General features: G+C 57.5%; 1 protein-coding gene across 2 annotated transcripts in view; it reads left to right on the top strand.

The window, feature by feature from the left end:
• The first annotated feature begins 1,357 nt into the window (after positions 1-1,357).
• The window catches only part of CTXN1 (cortexin 1), a 44,263-nt gene continuing 30,759 nt past the window's right edge, over positions 1,358-14,861 (top strand). For both annotated transcript variants that reach the window (XM_076359521.1, XM_076359520.1), the window contains exon 1: positions 1,358-1,483. The gene's annotated coding sequence lies outside the window, so the exon portion shown is untranslated. The remainder of the gene's footprint in view (positions 1,484-14,861) is intronic.

Below are 14,861 nucleotides of genomic sequence, written 5' to 3'. Positions count from 1 at the left end.
GGGGTGCCACCCTCACCCTCCTGCTCTGACCTCTGGCAGCGACATCACCCGCTTTGGTCCCACAAATACTGTGGTACGCCTGGGACACCCCTCTGTGGCTCCCATGCACTGTCCACCTTGCACCGCCGCCCCTCCTGATGGCACCCTGCTGCCCTGCACCCTCCCTCAGGGCCACCATCCTCTCCACAGCACCATTCCTTGTGCCCCCCCAGCACCACCGAAATTCCCCTGCATCCTCAGAGCAGAATACACCCCCCAGCACTGCTCCCTGCTCCACAACCCCCACACCTCCCGTGTCCCCACAGCAATCCCTCAAATCCCCAAATCCCACGCTGCCCTGCATCCCTCCTCCTGCGCATCCCCACAGCGCTGCATCCCTGGCACCCCCAAGGCCATGCCTGCCTCCTGCATCCCCATGGTCGCTCCCCGTGGCACCGCCATCCCCCTGGGCATCCCCCATAGCACCGCATGCTCCTGCAGCCCCCTTACCCCCCCTGCATTTCCACGGCAGCCCCATGGCACTGCTCCTCCCTGCAGTCCCCACCCCCCACCCCTGCATCCCCGAGGTCCTCCTATGGCACCACACCCACTGCAGCCCCCTACCACCCTGCACCCCCCCGGCCCCCTGTAGTATCACATTCCCCTGCATCACCCCCCGCCCCCCCCCCCCCCCCGCATGATAGCATGTCCCTTTGCATTCCCCACACCCACTGCACCCCACCAGGGTACCACATCCCCCTGCATGTCCCACATCCCCTGCAACCCCCATTGCATCTCATCCCCCTGCATGTCTACACCCCCCCACACCCACCCCCCCCGCATCCCCCGGGTACCACATCCCCCTGCATCCCCAACATCCCACACACACCCCCTGGGTACCACATCCCCCTGCATCCCCAACATCCCCCCCACCCCCCCCCGGGTACCACATCCCCCTGCATCCCCAACATCCCCCCCACCCCCCCCGCATCCCCCGGGTACCACATCCCCCTGCATCCCCAACATCCCTCCGCATCACCAGGCGCCCCGTGGTACCACCTGCATCCCCCCCGGCACTACATCCTCCACACCTTCCTGCATCCCCACGTTATCCCATCCCCCTGCCACCCCCACCCCCCCTCCCCCGCATCCCCGCACGGCCCCCACACCCTCCTGCCTCCTCACAGCCGCTGCATCCCCCCCTCCCCCGCCTCCCCCCGCATCCCTCCAACCCCCCGCATCCACACTCCGCCCTCCCCCCCCCCTCCCCTCCCCAATCCCGGGCCCCACCCCGGCTCTCCCCCCCCCCCCCCCTCCTTCCGCAGCCCAATCAGGGCGGGTTGGACGAATTCAAACCCCGGCCCCGCAAGCGCCGGCGGCGGCTCCGCTCCGCTCCCCCGACCGGGGAAGGCTGCGCCGTTGGGCGGCCGGGAACGGGGCCGGTCCGCATGGGCTCGGGGAGCCGCGGGGCGGGCGCGGCCCCCCCTTGCCGCCCGGAGCGCAGGTGAGCCGGGAGGAGGCGGCGGCGGGGGGGCTCCCGGGAAAGTTTGATCGCGGTACCACCGGGGCGGCGGCTGAGCGGAGCCCGGGGCTGCACCGGGCGCCGCCCGCCAGCAGCTCCGCAGGGGCGGCGCGGGGGGGGGGGGGGGGAGAGAGCGCTCCCGGTGCCGGCTGCCGCTGCCCCCCCCCCCCCCCCCCCCCCCTCCGCCTCCCGCCCAGGTCTGAGCCGCCGCCGCCGCCGGGTGGGGCTCCCGGAGGCTTCGCCCGCCTGCGGGGCACCCTGCGGAGAAGGGGGGGGGGGGGGGGGAAGGTGGGGTGTCCCCGGGGTGGATGTGGTCCCGGGGGTCTGTGACAAGCCTGGGTGGGGGGAGAAAATAAAAGGGTTGGGGTTTGGTTTGGTTTTTTTTTGGAAGAAATGTGAGAAAAATGAGATGAGAAAGAGGAGAAAATCGGGATGGGCGTTCTGGGGAAGAAGAAGTCGAAAACAGGGAATTTCTGCAGCTGCTGCAAAACTGCTGATTTTAGAGTTCTTGTAGCAGGGAGTGATGGGGTGTCTGCGAAAGACCCCTTGTGCTGGGGGGCCTTGGAGGATGCCCACCCCCTGGCCGGTGCGGATTTGAGAAACTTTTGAATTAAATTGAGCTGATTTCTCCCTTCTGGAGCTGTGGGTCTGTGCAGAAGCAGGGGAGAATTGCACAGAGCCTTGGGACAAAGGAACAAGCCAAAGAGCCAAAGCAGCCCCGCGAAGGAGCTGGTGTAATTTAAATCTCAGCCCCCTTGGGAAGAGTTGGAGCTGCGGGAACTCTCCATGCGATGCTGGGAGTGTCGGTGAGCCCTGCCCATGGCAGAGGGAATTCAGCTCTCCCGAGCCCTGGGAAGACTGGGCTTGCCGGAGACAGTTTTTGGTGCAGAGCCTCATGTTAAACATGAGGATAAAAGCTGTTAGCAGCAGCAGGTGTGGATTTGACAATGGTTAGGGGCTCCCCAGCACTTGACTCCCATCTTTACCTTCCTGCCATTCCCGGAGATGTTCTGTTTTCTCCCAGCTATTATTATTTGCCATAAATCTGCCCACAAGCAGAGGAGGTAAAATCCTTAGGCTGGCAGGGCAGACCTGTTTGCAGTACGTGGGGAAGCATGACTCCGGTTCTGTCTACTTGACGAGTCGCCCTCCCTCTGCACGTACCGCAAGTGCCTCATCACCCCGAGCTCAGGCTGTGATGCTGTAACAAGGCACTCAAGGCCTCCGATCGCTTTGCCCAGTTTAGTACCTGTCAGCTTGGGGCACAGATTTTGAGCTGAACAGAACCACTGCACCCAGTGGGAACTTGTTGTCCCAGTAATGCTCAGTTTGGGGCTAGGCGGGCAAGGCCCCCTGCAAGATAAAAAAAAAATAATCAGTCTGGTGATGTTCCTCGCTGTTAATATCATTAGGAGCGTGCCGGTCCTTGGGTTTGCAGCTGGGAGGTGGCAGAGTTGCAGATATCCTCCGGTTTTGCTCTGTGGGTGGTTCTGGTGGTGCCTTGGTAGGGCTGGCGCATGGGATGGGCGGTGGGGAAGGTTATCGGGGCAGGTGGACTGGGTGGAAGCAGGTTCTGTCTTGCTGCACCTCTGGTCTTGCCTTTAGCAGCACAGCCCCAGGCCGCTCCTTGCAGGCAGTAAGCGTGCAAGTCTTTGGGCGAGGCTGTGCTCTTCCCTGAGCTCCAGGGAACCCCTGGGGACCCTCTGTGGGACATGTGCTCAGCACTGCTCCCCATGGCTCTGGTTCCAGGAGGGGAAGGGAAGAGACCCGGCATCACCTCTGCAAGCTGTAAGCACATTGCACGGGTAAGATGCCCGACCTGCAGGTCCCTCTGGAAAGGCTTTGGCACCGCTCTGGGAATGCACAACCATGCTGCCTGCCTGCCAACCTGCTCCCCAGGCTGGGAAGAGGCCGGCTGCTCTCGTCAACGTGCCGTTCACCTGTTGCAGGTGGCACTGGCAGGGCAACGTAGGCAAGTCCCGCTGCCTTCCTCGCTGTGCTTCTGCCAGAGAAATCTGCTCTTTTTTTTCTCTAGCAGTTGGCCAGCTCTGCTGCACTGTCTGCAGCGTTGCTGGGGCAGCCTTCCCAGTCCTCAGCGGGGATGAAGTGGGCTGCACACCAGTGACCAGCGCTTCCTTGCTGAGGAGAGGGCTGGAGCAACGGCAGGCCGTGGGCGGATGCCGGAAAGCCGGAGGGTTATAGCGGCAGACTTGCTCTGTCGGCTCTGCGGTTTGTTCATGGAAGCTGACATGGGTGACAGAAGCAGGCGGCATCCTCTGGGCTGTGGCTCTGAACTATCTCGTATTGCCAACTGTCAGTAAATCCTGAGCCGGTGTGTTTTCTGAACAGCTGCTCTTAGGAAGAAAACACTGTTGGGCTGTCAGGCGCCTGGGAGCTGCTCTGATTTTACTGCAAATATTCTCTACAAAGTAAAATTGATGGATCGGAATCTAATATTCTGAAGGGGAACTTAATGGCCATTAGGCTGTTTCTTTCCAGCTTTGAGTGCAGAGCTGCACCATTTAACTAAAGGATTAAAGGCATGAAGATGAATGAAGAGGGCTGCCAGATGGGTGGAGGGTGGCAGGGGGCTGGCTGCTCCGGGGCACGGGGCCAGGAGATGGAGCACAAGGACCTAGAGCAGAGTCGGGGAGGCTGCTGCGAGGTCTGTGGCAGGAGCGCTTGTGTAAGGAGGAGCTGCTACCTGCCAGGGCAGAGCTGTGGTGACTTGAAGAATGACCTGTAACGTGGGTCTGAAATGGCCAAGCCTCTAGGGAGCAGCATCCCTGAAGTCCCCGGTCCTGGCTCTGCTCTCAGCAGCGTTCTGCTTGTGGCTCTCAAGCCTGTCGACCTTTCTGGGGACAGGATTCAGCCCCAGACCTGCTGCCCAGCGTTGTCCTGAGGTCCTTTTGATTGCACTGTTGCGACAAGCAGACCAGCTCCTTGGGCAGGACTCGGGCTCTGCGTGTGCCAGGAAAGCCAGCATAAACTCTCTGTCCTGACCTGTCAGCTGGCCCCTTCCAGGCTGTGCTGTGGCTCCTGGAGCTGCTGTATGGTCGTCTTCCCTGCTTGGCTGGTTGCCGTTTAACTGGCTTCGAAGCAGAGAGCTTAGCCCAGTGTCAGGCATGTCTTTTGCTCACTCCAATCTGTCCCTGCTTGTTGACATCAGGCCGGTTCTTGTTTGTCCTTCCCCAACTAGAACTGAAACATGCTCCTGCTCCGTGAATTTGCTGTTGTCCCTATAAGTGTAATTGGGGGTCTCTGTCTCCCCTTCTCTCTACAGCATCCTGCAGTCAGGAGCAGACTAGCAGCACCCCATGCTCCTCACCTACCCCTGCGGTCACGCTCTTTCCCCTGGGGCTCACTGGCAGCCCTTCCCTGCACCCCTCCATCCCTCTGGGCTGCCGACCCTGCTGCAGCAAGTGTCCTGCTGGCAGGGCTGCGGAGCTGAGCTTGCAGCAATTTCTCTCCTGTTTAATCAGGAAGGGGCAGCGGCCATTCCCGCTGCAGCCTTTGCCACCCAGCGTGGTGCTCACAGCATCCATACGGTCGAGAGAGCAATGGTCTGAGTCTGAAGCCGGTGGGGAACCTCCGGGGGTCCTTGGCTGCCTACTGCTGATGGCTCTGGTTAGGCAAGAGCAATTCCCAACCCAAAATACCTTTGTGGGCCAAGGGCTGGCCTTGGTGGAAGGGCATTTCCCCAGCATTTCTGGTTGGGCAGTTCAGAGATTTGTGCAAGTTCATAGAAGCGCCGCAGGGTCATGTTGGAGACCTGGACATGGGGGGACTCGCACCCTGTACTGATGTCACGTTTGACTAGTGCGATGGAACCTGCCCACTCACGCTCCAGCAATGCGTGATGCTGGCTCCCAAACAGTTACACCTGTGATAATGCTACTGTTGGATCTGCCTTCTCCAAGGTCTGTCTAGAAGACCACTGGGCGCACCTTGGGCATCCTGAGTGGGGGACTTGTCAGACCATTCTGCACCTGCCCTCCAGCACAGGCTGAAGGTATTGCGCGGGGAGGCAGGATGCTGCTGTGAAACTGGGACGTAGCTGAGCCTGGGAAGCTGCCGGGATCCAGCAATACAGAAGTAGCCATGGATATCGACGGCCTCTCAAGCCCTTATTTGCCTTTTTCTTCCTATCCTGGCAGGGCTTAGTGCCTACTGGGTCTCTACATCCCAGACACTAAGGCAGAGCCTCCTTCGGGGAGGATTTTTGTACTCTAGAACACTGTATTTGGAAGCACACTTAGCTGCTGCTTGAATTACTCGGTTAATGTAAGTGTTTAAGAGCAGAAGGGGTTTGAGCAGAGATCACTGTGCCCACAGGAGAGCGATCACTTGAGCCCATGGAAAGGAACAAACAACTCCTGGGAGCTCCAAAATAGGCAGGACATGATTTACTGAGCTTCTCTTCCAGCCTTGTTTGGGCTCCGCAGCTCTAAATGCCTCTGAACAGCGTTAGCAGGCTGTAGAGCAAAAGCAAGCTCTGTTCTCCTCCCACGTTCCAAGGGTGTCACAACTCACATGCAGGATCTCTGGGAGAAGGGAGGTGCTTTGGGCATGGGATGCTGTTGGTCTGTCTGGCAGTGTGCTAGCACTGTTGTTGATCTGTTTGTCCAGTCTTGCTTTCCAACAGAAGGTGCAATGATGTGAGTGCACTGAGTTTGCTGCAGCTTCACCTGCTTTTCTCTACCTCTGGGTGGGATCTGAGGGTAAACTGCATCTGGTCTGGGTCCTCAGAGCTGGGGATCTGAGGAGTCTCCTTCACCTTTGGGTATGATGGGCTTCCTGAGGAACTTGGCCGTGTCCAGACCTGCATTAACGCTCCTGTCCCTTGCTGCAGCGGCTCTGAATGTGCAAGGTGGCAAGGCAGTGTGCGTGCTTGACACAGCTCTGGACGTGGTGCCATCAGGATGCTGACCTTATTCTGGGAGTCCCTCCAGCCCCACTTATGCCCAGAGGCTCAGGGAGCCATAGGGCGGTGCTGCTCACCGCTACTGCGATCCAAGGCTCTGTTCCCAGTGTATTCAGTATAACTTGCTAGAGCCTAAAAAAGGAGACGTCGCAATTGGGAAGGGATTCACGCCACAGTATGTCCTCTGCGAGCTGATGGTTGTCTTCAGACTCCTCTTGACAGATGCCGTGGGCTGGAGCAGCCTGCCTGATGGACGGGCTGGCGCTGTGGTGCTGCAGTGGGGACAGGCACAGAGGTATCAAGGACACTTTGAAACAGAAGGTGGTAAAGTGCTGGTGGAGCCCGAGATTTGGGGCAGGACGTGCTCTCCTGCCCTTCCCTGAAGCAGTGTGGCCTTTGAGAGCGAGGACCTGGGGATGCTCAGCCCCACTTCTGAACAGGGCCATGGATACCACACTGGCAGGACACCCACTCTTCGGCTCCACAGTGTCCCGGACGTGGGGTGAGGTCCAGGTCTCGACTTGCCTCTTTTCTGCCTGCTCAGCCCCATCTGCTAACGATGCTGTCCCAAAGCATCACCGGTCAGTTGGCACCGGGGCAGTGGTTGAGGGGTAAAGGGACGATGCTGGCCATGGGAATGTATTCCTAGCAGTTGTTTCTCTCCACAGCAGAGATCAGGGTTGGAGCTGCGGCTTGATGGGCTTTGGAGGAACAGGGCAGGAGTGTGGGACCAGGAGCCTGTGGCGGTGGGAGTTTGTCCTGCCTGCAGGAGGCTGGAAGATGTTGCCCACACGCTCCCAGGGGCTGGTGTCTGCACACCTTAGTGCCAATTTTGCAAGGGAGAAGGGCATGAGCAACAGGACCTGGATCTCTCCGTCTGGCCTCCAGTATGGAGATGCTGGACATGCCAGCACTCCTGTCATGCTCATCCTGGACGTGGGCTGTGCTGATCTCATCTTCGGGCTCTTCACTGAGATTCTGGAGCAGCCTCCAGTCAGAGCGCTGCTTGGGGAGGAACAAGCTGGTTTTAGGCTGGAGTGTGGAGTTCCCAGGAGGGATTACAGGGTATGGTGGCCGGTGGCCAGCAGCCCCTTCCAGGGCCAAATTCCTAACTTCCGACCTGGAGAGTGACTCGCGCTGGGATAGTATTATCATAGCACCTGGATCTCACCATGGGCCTCGTCTCCGTGGGCATTTCATGTGTCCTGGCTGACTCCTGGCAGCAGTAGCCCTTGGCCAGCTGGACTGGTCCCCTGGATGTGGGCTTGTGACCTGTACCCACCACTTGGGGAATGGGCAAGCTCTGGTAGCATCACATGGATGTCAACCACTCCCTGCCATGAAGTGCTTTATGCTGTGTGGCTTCACACAGTCGGAGCCCTTTGCCTGGAGGAGCTCTTCCTCCTGGTTTGTGGGGAGTGAGCTAAGACAGCGGGGATCTGGACACAGGGAGAGTCAGAGCTGTCACCCCTGGGCTGCCCATGCCAGGCTTGTGGTGCCTTCTTAACTGTGATGCTAGGAACTTTGCCTGGGGACGCTAGTGGCCAGGTTTGTGGTAAGGGGGACACCACGTGTACCCCGGGGACATATGAGGTTGGGGTCTGCGTGCATCTCTGAGGAAGGGCAGGGTAAATGACAGGCAGAGAAGCTCTCCTCTATCTACATTGGCTTGGCATAGCACTCTGCAAGCACAGCCTGTGCTTTGAGACAGGAACCTGTCCCCCTTTGGCCCCAGGTGCATCTGCAGGTTGCCTTTCTCCAGCACCAATGGTTGAAGATAGCACCAGCTCTGAGCAGTGCCAGCAGCTGCTGCTGCCCATGCTGAATCTGTCTGGGAAGGGTGCTGTCAGGCCTGATCTTTAAAGTAAGCAAGTCTGTAGAGCTCCGCTAGCTTCAGCACAGCTGGGTGGATTGATGGAGGAAAGATGCTCCTGACTGCTGGATCTGCTGGGATGGGCAGAGAGACCCCCATGGGATGACAGAGGGTGTGGGTACTGAGAGAGATGGGGTTAAAATGCAGCCAGTGCCAGGGATCAAACACGATGGGTTCAGCTCCCAAAATCCTGGGATAGGCTTAAAAAATCCTTTTACCTACAGAAGCAATCCAAGCAGGGTCTGCTGTCTCCGGCTGCTGCGATCATGCTTTTCTTGCCCAGCCATGAAACCCTCACTTTTGTAATGACAGTCGATATTCTTAGTACCAGGAGCCAGTATGGATGCTAAAGCATCAGCTCGATAGTCCTGGGAGCTGTCGGAAGCAGCAGGCTGACTGCTGTGTGGGGCAGATACGTGGGCTAAAGCAGCCCCCTCCTCCTGCTTTACGATCCTGCAATTGCCGTGGAGGGATGAGTGTTGGCCCAGCCTGTCCTTGCAGTTGCTCTGGTTTCTTGTGTTGCTGGAGTCGGGGGGGGATCCAAGTGACTTGTACCTCTGAGAACAAAGGTTCTCCTGCATCCTGTGCGATGCCTGCTGAAGGTGTGCCTACATCCTATGCTTCATGTGGGGACCTTCCCAGATTAGTCTAGGCTCAGCAGTGGGCTTGGAGCTCCCCGTGGGAGCCGCTCCACTGCACGGCATGGGGAGGCATCCCTTGGCATGACTTTGCACAGCCAGGCTCTTCTCCAAGCAACTACTTTTTGCTGTGCTGTGCCTTTTCATGTCCCAGAGGAACAATGATATTTCTTCCCCAGGTGTGTCCTTTCCCTTCAGCAGATGTTGCTGCTTCCCTGGAAAGGCAGGAGGGATGGAGGTGGGTGCAGGGAGTGAAGCCACAGAAGTGAGCGCGTCTCTCTGGGGATCCATGAAGACACAGGGCTTAATGCCGTAACAGATCTTGTGCAGCCTTATTTTCCTCTTCTGTAGATCCTGTGGGACCTGCTTGCTTGATTTTTTTTTTTATTTTTTTCCTTTCCCCTCCCAAGATCTGCAGTGATAGCAGCTTTGGTTTGTTAACTCGGATTAAATGCCTCTCTTTCACCTCCAAGCTTCTGGGTCCCCCGCAAACAGCAGTTACCTCACAGGCTATTTCTCCAAGAAAGGAGACCCGGAGGTATTTCTCCCCATAAGTTTTATCACTCACAGTCCTCATCTCCATGCTGTCCGACTACCTCCAAAACAGGCATCATCCCTGTTCACATCTCACGGGGGTGTGTGACCGGACAGTGCCGCTTCTTGCGGCAACGACCGCCTGTCCCCGTCACGCAGCTCTCCTACCCCAGCAGCAACAGCAAACCAGACCTGCCGCTGCAGCCCGCACAATCATCCGGCAAGGTGGCTCTGAAAGCATCTCTAAGTGCCGATGCTCTGAGCATATCAATTCTTCAATGCATTAAATAAAATAAAGAAATAAATCCAAGGGGATAATAAACCAGAAAGTGATAGGCCAAGAACAGCAACAATAAATGGATAAGCACTCAGCCTTCGGGGAGAAGCAGAGCCATTCATTGCTCTTCAGCGCACATCCGAGCAGAGGCAGGCAGGGCACGCGGGCAGACATACATACCCATAAGGATGTATATATGTATTTGTGGCAGTGCACGCGTATGTGGTCGCTCACCGCCTCAGCAGCGTGTGCAGAGGTGGCTTTGCCGTTCCCCCCTCCTTGTCCAAATTTGCGCTGTGGCATTGAGCTCCTGGGTGGCCCAGCTCAGGGGGATGTGGGATGAAGGCTCTGCTCGTGGGGTGCGAGGTCTTGGGGCGGTGCCAGCTCTGGCAATGCTCATGGAGTGAAGGTGAAAAAATCACTGTGAAGCCCACAGTGCTCTGCCTTGGAGGAGAGATTTTTGCCTGTCTCGCTGCGTCTCCCCCTTTCCTGCAGCCTGGTTTGTACCTCACAAGTCTGGTTCATGTTCATGCTCCCGCCTGCATATGCAATGAGGTGGACACAGAACCAGCCTTGCTGCTGCAAACCCGCGGCCTCGGCACTGCCTGGGGCTGCGAATGCCCAGCGGCACCCTGTTTCTAGCCCCTGCCAACATAAATGGTCTCAGATGGCTCTGCCCATTGAGCTGGTGGGCACCTGGGCGGGGTGGGGAGCTTGCATGGGTCAGCCAGGGCCAAAGGCTGCAGGTTCTTGGTGTTTTCTACAAAATGTGGTGGTGACGGAGTTGTTGGCACAGTTGCTTAAGGTACTGGGGGATGTGCTTGCTGAACATGTGATGCTTGGGTAAGGGGGGCCATGGACCCATCTCCCACCTCCTGGCAGGGACTGTAGGAAGATGCTGAGGCGAGATGTAAGGGCACTAGCTTCAGGCTGGGATAAACCTGCCAGCAAGTCGTTCTGGATCTTGCAGGGTTGCAGATTCTTAAGGCCACGTGGGGCTGCCCCAAAGAGCCGTTGTCTTTTGCTGTGGTACGTTGCTTTTTATTGTTGGTGTTGCCATGGTGTTTGGAGACTTAGCCGCAGCACAGGGTCCTACTGGGGAAAGCGTAAGATGGAGGCACAGAGGAGGCAGTACACCCTGGAGAGCTGGTGATCTAGAAGAATGGGGAGACCTACAGGCCACGATGGCAGAGACCACAGAGAGACCAAGCGACAGGAAAACCATCGCCTGCAACCCCCACCAGCCCCAGCACCCAGTCTCCTGTCTGCCCCGTCCTCATCGCCCTGTTCGTTTGCCCTGGCCTGTTCCCACCACAACGCCATCTCTCCTGGCGTTGGTCACACCTTCTGCATTCGTTGCCTGTACCTTTGCTCCTGCTGGTTGTGTGTAACCAGCTCCAGCTCTGCTTGCTCCAGAGACCCCCTGTGGCTCGGTCAGCCTGCTCCCGTCCCTCCTCAATGCTCGGGGCTCTTCCACAGAGCCCAGTCCCTGAGCGTGGGGGACAGCTGGACCTGGGGGCCAGCCCCATAGAGCTGCACCACATGGGAAATGCTCCTCGGCTTGGGAGATACCAGTTAATGCAGAGACGAGTTCGCAGGACCCTTTGGCGCAGACGGTCTGCATTGCAGATTTGGGAGTTTGTCTTTAATTGTATCGGGCATGTGTGCTAACGAAGGGATTAAGGCCTGGAAGGTGAGCAATGCAGGCCAACTTGTCCTCACCTGTTTCAAGGTCTTGCGTTTTATAATATTCTCCGTCTCTCCTCTCCTTGCCCTCCCTCATCCCTGCCCTCTGCCTGGAGCAGCCTCCTGATTTCTCCCCCCCCACTGGAATCCAGTGATGCTGATCCACGTGCTGGATATGGACCACTTGCCCCAGACCTCCTTCCCCCACCAGCTGGCCAAGCCTTCCTCCCATTGACAGAGGGCCGTGGGGCCACTTTGCTTGACTCTGGGCCCTGTGTCACTGGGGTGGACGTACCTGTGACGGGGGAGAGCAGGGTACAGCCTTGCTGTGGCTGCACAGTGGGTCAGAGCAAGGGTGAGAGAAAGGATTTACCGGACCCACCTACAGACAAATATCAGTTAGAGGAATAATGTGACCAAAAGGGTAAAGCAGGGAGGACGGAGGCTGCTCGGGCTGTCCTGCGTTACCTCCGCTGCTTCTAGCATGACTGTATTGGACACCATGCCCTGTTGGCTCCTGCTCTGCTCCTGCTGTTCGCTGTGTGAGCTGGACCTTGTTGTGGGAGAGGTGAGGACTCTCTTGTAGTGCCGCACTGAAGGGAAGGGGCTGTCTGGACGTAATAAGGTTCACAGCCAAATGCGATGTAATTTAGCTCGTCGATCCCTGCTGTAGAGTGCAGAGCAGGGGTCACCACGTCACTGCCCATCTCTGGTTCTGCAACCTGGGGAAAGATTAACTTGGAGCAGTGGCTGAGCACAGAGCTGGTTTCTGTTGGGAGCCACATTCCCATCTGTCCTGGGACCGCTCCTAAAGAATGTGGTGCAATATTTAACTCCTGCTTGGGTAGACCCAAATCCATTTATGTGCTTCTAACTTTGGCCAGCGATAAGCTAGATGTTCCCTTCTCCCTGGTTTCTCCATTGTGCATTGGCGACTTGGAGAACTTCTCCAGCAAAGATCAGGATGTACTTCAGGGCTGGACACGTTCCTGGGAGGGGGAGAAGTGGTCAGTGATGCTCTGTCTCCTTGTGGGGAGCAAGGGCTGCTGCAAAGTCTGCTATCTGCTGTGGAGAGCCGTGGAGCAGGGAGCTCTTCTTATTGTCCAGCCATGAGATCCTCTTCGTTCTGGGTTGGGAGTGCGTGGGATGCAACCAAGGCTAGGGGGAAGTGTCAGCTCCTCCAAAAAACCCACTAGGGAGGTGCATGGTGACTGAGAGCTCCTGCCGTGGGTACAGTTACACTGGTAGACCTATCTCTAGCCTGTCTTTGCTTGATGGGGTTGGCATAAATGACAGTGGAGACTCTGGAGCTGTGTGGGGGACAGGTGGATCAGTAACACTCCCCGGAGAGCAGAGCTCAGCTGATCACAAGGGAGAGAACCTCGTCCCCGTCAGCCAAGGGAACTCTTGTCCTTCCCTGGAGGCGCCAGGGTCTGGGATAGAGACCATGTGTCTCTGGGTTGTGACTCTCTTTTCCAGTAAGAGCAGTCTCGCCAGAGGACTTGGATCAGCCACCCTTCCTGGCGTGCCGACATGCTCCCAGAAATGAGCATGGGGTTGCATTTCTCAGCTGTTTGCGGGGAAGCAAATCAAGAAGCGATGACAAGTGCTTGGCACTGAGGTGGCACAAAGTGTCCTGGCACAAGGGGTCTTGTGCGATTAGCAAGGGGAGTACAGGCAGGACCAGCACTGCCCTGTGAGCTTAGGTATCTCCTAAGGCACTGCCGGAGCCTCGCTCAGTGGCAACCAAACTAGCTGCAGCCCAAAGCAGGTGGGTGGATGGGACACAGGTCTCCACTGAGCATGGTCCTTCTTCAGCAGGACTGATGTTTTGTAGTTGCAGACGGGCAGTCCTGTCTCTCCTGTCTGTCCCTGCCTGTTGTTCCTGCTCTGCACCCACAGGATAAGGCAGGCACAGTGGACGTGGGAGGGGGGAAGTGTTTCAGCAGTGGGCTGAAAGGATTTGGGGTCTCTCTGTTGCCTGAGGCTCTAGTCCTGGGGATGCTCCTTCCCTCCCACTGCGCCTCGTGCCCTGCTTCCCAGGCTCAGAGATGCAGGTTTGACCCTTGAGGAATACGGGACTGGATCCTGAATTTCCCCTCCCCAGTGGGAAATGGCAGCAGTCATAGGACTCAGGATAAAAAGCAGCACGACCTGCAGCAAGGCTCTCTGACAGTGAGTGTTGAACTTCGGGAAAGGGCTCCGGGTGGTGAACCCCACATAGAGGGAAACATCAGGCAGGAGCTAAGGGCCTTTGGGTGTTCTGTGACACGTGTTGGCTCCAGGGCAGGGTGTCCAATGTGATTCTGGTGAGCCTGGGCTCCTAATGTGGACAGCCTATATCTGCTGGGGGTCTGGTAGGCAGCCTGACATGGGGGTCCCTGACTTGTGACCCAGGTGAGAGAGGGCTTCAGCGATCCCCGTGCTGAGCTGCAGGGGTAATATTGCTGCTCTGGTCCCCCAAGCCGGTATCCCTACCCCTGAGAGGAGGGCAATGTAGACCTGTTTCCCCCTGATTTTGTATGCTGAGTTCCAGAGCTGCAGACTCCAGCTGTGAGAGCGGCAGTGGGATGCAGAACTGTTGTCTGTGGCAGCTGGGTGAGATATTCCTGGTGCCAATACTTCTGGGTATCAACCTGGGGAAGGGCTTGGTCCATTCTGAAACCCTGGGTTTTGCAGTGAAGAGCCTGCGTGTCTGCTTGGCTTCAGCGTAAGCCTGCTTGGCTGAGCTTTCTCAGCAGCGCTGACCTTGAAGGAGGCAGGAGGGCTCTGGCGGGGGGCTCAGGAATTGTGCAGGACCTTGTGCGCCAACCAACAAGTACCTGCAGTTTGAAATGTCTTGACAGTGCTCCTACCAGGTCTAGGGCAGGGGGGAGCGACTCAGTTGTAAGGCTGCCTTTGGCAATGGTAACAGGGCAGGAGCTAGCAAACTCTTCCTGCTCTGAAGGTGATCTTTTGGTGCCTCTAGAAGATCACCAGGGTTCATTAGCACCAAAATATCTGCCAACAGCAGATGAATATAGCAGGCAGCATCAAACATCAGGGCTGTCTTTTGTACTGCCGAATAAGTTCACAGGAGGGATTGGAGAGCTTTGCCCTGTGCTGGACATCTGAGCTGGTTCTAGTCAGTGGATTACAAAAGCAAGGTCCTGGGCCTCCATGAGCACTAAAAAGTCATCAGCCCAGGCAGGAGGGTTTAGCCTGGCTGTCCTCTTGTCCTCATCCCACCATTCCAGCACAGATGCATCCTTGGCCATGGTGTCATACGCTGGAGAATTTGTGGGCAGCTTTGCTACAGCCAGGGGTAAGGAGATGATGGATGGGTCAGAGGGATCTGCTCAAGCCCTTGCTATGATCCAGGGCAGTGCTGCGTCTGTAGCAGGTTCATGGTTGCCCGAGTTCTGTACGTCTTGCAGCTGGTTTCTCAT

This window comes from Aptenodytes patagonicus, chromosome 25, assembly GCF_965638725.1.
Source record: "Aptenodytes patagonicus chromosome 25, bAptPat1.pri.cur, whole genome shotgun sequence".
In the NCBI taxonomy this organism is placed as follows: Eukaryota; Metazoa; Chordata; class Aves; order Sphenisciformes; family Spheniscidae; genus Aptenodytes; species Aptenodytes patagonicus.
The sequence above is the reverse complement of the archived record's forward strand: the minus strand, read 5'-3'. Positions and strand labels throughout refer to the sequence as shown.